The following is a 6,309-nucleotide window of genomic DNA, read 5'->3' as shown; positions in this document are numbered from 1 at the left end:
GCAAACCATGGCATTTAGGAAGCCAAAGTGCTGTTGCACCCTCATAATAGCCTTGTGCTTTAAGAACATGCTTTGGGACCCAACGAGTAACAATCTGAGGTTTAGGCTTGGAAAAGATGTGCTTTTTAGGAGGCTTAGCAACTAGGCTAGATGGTACCAGTTTGTACGCATCTTTGGGTTTCCCTTCAAGTGATATCAATCCTTAGATAACTCATCATGTTCCTTAGTGGCTTCGAGGTATCTCAGCCCCCACTGGGCATCCGTGGGATTTCTTCGTAATAGGGCATTTCGTGTAGCAATATATCATTTTTGTTTTCACCATCTTCTAAGGCGTTGGGCGTTGGTAGGCCTTGTCATCCAGCCCCTTCTATGATAGAGGCCTCCTCTTCTGATTCCTCATCAATAGTTTTCCAATTGACCATACAGACAAAGGTAGTGGTAACAGTTCCAGATTCTACATATTGGGTTCCTCTAGGTTGCAACACATCTATGGTAGCTAGCACATGCATCCAGTTTTCACTAAAATCTAGAGGAGGAAGTGATGCATACATTTTCGCTTCCTCTTCCTCTTTGAAATTTTCCACTGTGGACTAGTATATTGGTACGGATATGGTCCGCTCAGTTGTGACCGAATCATAACCAAACAGTTGCCCTTCCATGGGGTGTGCTCTCCACGTTCTCAAATCTATCTTTAAAATTTGTAAATCCCTACGCACATATACATGATCTAATGCACAATCATGCACCAATTTGGATTCCCTCATGAGGGGTCTCCCCAATATTATGTCATATGAATCTGGTTGGCGCAAAAAGTCCATTACTACAAATGTATGATGGTAGCAAAACATAAAGAGTCTGAGTTTCATATTCTCCAAAAGCCCAATGGGCCTTGAAGATGTTCTGTCTGCCATTTTAACAGTTAGATTTGCTCTTTTTAGATCGAGTTTTCCCTAGTTTTCCCAACACCATTTTGTGATGATGCTAACCCCCACCCCACCATCCAAGATAGCTAGTGCTTGGTACCATTATGATAAATCGGGACTGTAACATTAGTGTCGTCACTTTCGTAATAAATTCCCAATTGATTAACTGGTATCTTGATGACTCTGGTTGTTCCTTCTCTTGTGTGTTTTCAGGTTATTTTTGCCAGAGGTGATAGAACATCCTCTGTAGTGTCGACCGGCCTTAGTCCACCTTCTACCCATTCCTTTATGTCTGTCCATAATGTTGGTGAATTGTGTAGAAGTTGTCCCAATGACATTTGCATAGAAGTGGTACAACCGCGAGGCTACCTATGTCTAGGGTTCTTTGGCAATTGAGGGTTTCTTCCATGTGTGTGTCTCGTATCCATCCCTAGGGAATGAATGGATGTGCATCTTCCTCAAACATTCTTGACATTATGTTTTCTTGAGATCCGAAATTGGAGTAGGTACGTCCAATTCTCTTTCCCATGTTGGCTCATTTCTTGGATACATTGTATCCCTGACCCGGTTAGCCCTTATCTTGGCTTCTTGAAGCCGTTGACATTCTTCTACTAAGGCCCTGGCTCTTTGAGCTTCCTTTTCTCCTCTTTGGCATTTGGGTATTCCCGACTCCTTTAGGGGTTGATGGTCTTTCCCCTTACATCTCTAGGTCAGGCTCTTTTGGGTTGACCGCTTGATCCCCTTCTTCTCTTGATTAGGTGGATCCGGTGTCGATCGTATCTTCTTCGGATCCATCTTAGATTGTGACCCTGGTGTCACCCTTACCCACTTTTTTCACTCTTCTTCTCCGGCCAGTTCTGGAAGTGGTCGCATCTTCTCAGTTCTTCTCCTTATCCCCCAATTGGGCCTGGGCTCATGTCAGGACATTGAGTGGCATGATATTTCCAAGCTACACACTAATGGTTTGGCTGGTTAGAAGTGGAAGTCGAACCACTTACGCAGTATGGACAATCCTTGATCAACTGATCAATGCGACATTTAGTACAAGTGAGTATTGGCATGTCATTGGGTGGAGCAGTCAATTGCTGGGGGTTGGTGCGTATGAAACACATTCTTGTTTGGACACTCAGCGATCCGATTGCAGCCCACCGCAACCAAAACATTGTAGCGGTCCTCTCCTCATGTTTGAGTTTATGTCCTTACCCCTCCACTGTACCGTGGTTTGAAACACAGGCACTAGCGTGTTATTCTGTAGGACACAGAATTCTAGTGCGATCTGTGTAGCTTCCTCATAGTACTCTCCACTAAGTTCTACTTCATGCACCATATCAATATCTTCTGATGGATCTTTAATCAAGACTTGGTTGATTTTAGCCTGTGGTGGTTGTGGTGGTAGAGGTGAAGTGTCCTATACCCGAAACATCCCCCTAGGTAAATAGGAAGAGTTGGTGTCCTGCAGCTACAGTGATTTGCACAGGTGGTGCTGGTAAGGCCAATGGAGCTCTAGGTGCCAGCAGCTATGCAACTGTTTGGAACCTTGGATATCTACACATGGAAGTGTCATGATTCCCTAATTTTACATAGTGTGCACAATAGAGTAGTGGCCTTGCTCTTAACTATGGACATTTGGTGGTAGTGTGATTCAATCTGCACATAGAGCACCACACCAATTCCCTATGGGGGTAAAGATGGGTATGCCCATGCCCAGATGTTTCTCTTCCCTCCTTTACCTTCAATGTTTCTAGTATGGCATTACTAAGCTCGTCCACAGTCATGTTTTTGACTTGTTTACTCCGAGTTCCAATTTCTTGGTGACTTGAAACATGTGAAGTCATTGCTGTTGAAGATATTCTAACATCTTCCGATTGTGGCAATTCCAGCATATTATCTTCATATTCAATTGCCAGTTTGCAACATGCATCTAGAGTAGCCATTCGGGCTAATACCATATAATCATGCATCTTGTGGTCTCTAACTCCTCTCCAAAAGCAAGGCAATAACTGATCGTCAGTTAGCCTTTCTCGTAGTTTGCACCTTGAATTTAAGTGCTTTAGTCGAGATGACACATAGTCTCTCATCGACTCCATTTCCTTTTGTTTGATATTGTGTAGTTGTGCCACATGACTCCATCTGTCGCCACTTCTGGAAAAGCTAGGCACAAACACATTCTTGAGTCATGTAAGTTAACCTTATCCTCGGGTTTGAGGGTTCGGAACCACTGATGCACTTTCCCTTCTAGGGAGGGTCAGTGAGAAAGCATGAATCATTGTTACATCACTGACTGGCCCGCAGGTTTTGCATGTGGATTCAAAAATCTCTACATGTTGAATAGGATCCCCATCCCCAGAGAATTTTTAAACAAGCTTGGAAATGATGTGTGGCTTCATTTGGGAGGGTCGGGATTCTAGCGCAGTGCCTAGTTCCCATCTCCTTTTGTTAGGCTCTCGCCCTTCGAGTATCGAGCTCTTGTTTCCTTAAGCTCAACTCTCGTATCTGTCGTTCTACCTCGATCCTTTTCAGATCTAGATTCTACTTCCTCTGAGGTTGGGAAGAATACTTGACCAGTCCTGGCTGCACTTTCCATGTCTCTTCTCACTCGGGGGGTGCCAGTGTTTGACAGCCTCCAATTTGAAGTTTGGATAGTCACTTCTTGCCTTGGACCCAGTTCAGTGCTAGTTGACGGACCCATGCCCGCAGATTGCGCTTCTTCATCATTGTTAGTATGGAGACCAAAAAATCCCCGAGCTATATCAATGATACCACTGGATCTGGTAGGGGAGAGTGGTTTCTCCTCTTTCCCAAACCCAGAGTATCGTAACCCTTTTTCCATGGATTCTTCACTACTAGTTTCAACGATGGTCAGATTTCTTAAGACATTCAATTGAGTGCTTACTAAGTGGCCTGAACCCACACTCTTTTGATATGAATATCCTGGGTGATTTGATGCACTATCGTAGGGGTGAGGTCGTCTCCAATGAGCTTTCCAGACCTCAAGTGCATGTGAATATGATTTGATAAGCTATTTTGCTACCCCAATTAAATTTTGGTCAGAATCCATTGACTTGTTTCTAAGGCCATGAGATTGCAGAGAATAGTTCACGATGTGAAGTGTCAGGGAACAATTCATGTCGTGAACGATTTTCTGCACCTTCACATGTTTAGAATTTTTGCTTTGGACTCAGAATTCCACGTTACCTTGTTATGTTTTTCAATGTTCAGCCTTAATCTGACTATACCAAGTTTGTGAGTTTGATTTGATTAAGGCATAAAATTATAGAAAAAGTTCACGCCGTGAAGAGGTAAGGTTTCACGTCGTGAACTGAAAGTTGTTCATGCCATGAAGTGCTCTAAAATAGTTCACGTCGTGAACGATTTTCTAAACATTCACGAATCTTAATTTTATCAAACCTCGTGGTGTCAGAGGTGTCAGGATAAGACTACCTATTTTTGGCAAGGTAATCCCGTGAATTGCGGCGTTAATCGCGGTGTTGATGCGGGAGCGGTTCATGGCGTGAAGTTGCAGAAAATGGTTCATGTCGTGAACGCTTTTCCTGCAGTTTCACGTGGGAACTTCTTGCACGACTAAGGTGATTCTGGGTGCAAAATACTTATCCAACTATTTCCAAAATGATTGTGCCACGCCTAAGGAGTGTAATACAAGTTCAAGGCACAATCAATGGCTTCTTCTTTTTTTTTGTTAATTTTTGAAAAGAAAGAAAAATTGAACACCAACCTGCTCGTTCACGTTGATGATTTCGGTGATGCAAACATCAAAATTAACTAGAAAAAACAATGAAGCTCTCTTCCAAGACCACTCCACCACACAAATACTCAACAAACACAACCAATTTCTCATGATTTTTCACTTCCACACAAATCTTATCCATTCATTTTTTACACAATGCACTACCAGAATGCAAAGGCAATCATGAATCTTATGCAATGGGAGATGAAACTCCAAGAGGAAGGAAGAAACAAAGGTGTTTCCCGATAGCGGTGCCAAAAATGTTATCGGCGGCTACCCCACCTCCAAGAGGGAACTCAATGCATTCACCTAAGGGAAGAGCAATAAAACATAACTGTCATAGGGCACTTACCAATGCTTCGAGCTTGAGTCCCTTGAGACCTCCAAGCTCACTTGTTAAGCTCTAAACCTCCAAGCTCCACCTCCATGCTGTCACCGTAGAGTCGCTCGCACCATCACATAAGGCAATCACTCTCTCTTACTCTCCAACACAAGCATGAAACATACAAGCATAGAAGAGGCGCAAGTGCTAGAATTGTCTCTCTCAATCTCTCTCAAGACATAAAGAAGAGCTCTCAATAGCACAAAGAGGGATTGTCTATTCATTATGAGAAAATGCCTTATATACATTTGGCTCTTATTCACACTTGGGCTCCCAAAACTTACTTAACTAAGGCCTTGGGTGGCCAATATCTCATAATGTACAACTTTTATAGTGCCTTTGCATGACACTTATTAATTTCCTCAATTGGAGGAGCATACTTGTTAATCCAAAATGGAATTAACAGTGGAGAAATCAAGGAAGCTTGAAGCCAATGTTCAGGAAAGGGGTGCCTTAGCTAAACCTTAAAAAAATATGGTTATAGTGTTATTTTGGTAAACTTATTCCCTTTTTTCCTTCAGTTTATGGTTTGGTTGAGTGCATGTGAGGAATTGTAGGTGGTTTGGACTTCCTACACTTGTGGAATTTTTGAGCATGTGACATGACTAATTAGATGCCTAAAATGACAAAGGCTCGTGATGGAATCTCATTTTTTTGTGATTAAAAGCTCCAAGCTTGAAATGGTTTGGTCAAACAACTTCTCATTTTCACTTTATGTCTCTATCATAATACTACAAAATTTCAATAATGATAAGTTTGTTTCTTAGTGTCCACATTACCTTAGGTTTCATGCAGTAAGAATAAATGATTATGAGCTTCTATTTTATTGGTTATTTGAATAAAGTCTACATACCTCAAGGCATATCAGCTTTAGTCTACAGAGCTTAAGACATATATGCTAGTCCAAAAACATCAAGTTTGCCTACATAATTGCTTAAAGGAATACATATGCATGTGTATGCTTACACTTGCATGAGTGTGTGAGTGCAACACAGAAGTGGTCAAAAAATGGCATTGCTACACGCTAATCACTACCCATATGATAATGGATTCTACATAAACCTTATCCCTTCTTACCAAAGCATGTGTAAGGAAAGATTACTACACAATGCCAATGAGGTGATAGCTCAAGTGGTGAAGGTGTTTGCCTAGGACCAAGAGGTCCTGGGTTCAAAACCCCCCTTGGTGCTTCCTCGATAGCATCGCCTACGTACAGATAATTAAGCGCATATGGGCAGTGAAAAATCAGTAATTATGGG

Source organism: Cibotium barometz, chromosome 54, assembly GCF_041138505.1.
Source record: "Cibotium barometz isolate CiBa-2024 chromosome 54, ASM4113850v1, whole genome shotgun sequence".
Classification (NCBI taxonomy): domain Eukaryota; kingdom Viridiplantae; phylum Streptophyta; class Polypodiopsida; order Cyatheales; family Cibotiaceae; genus Cibotium; species Cibotium barometz.
Note: the sequence above shows the minus strand (reverse complement) of the source record.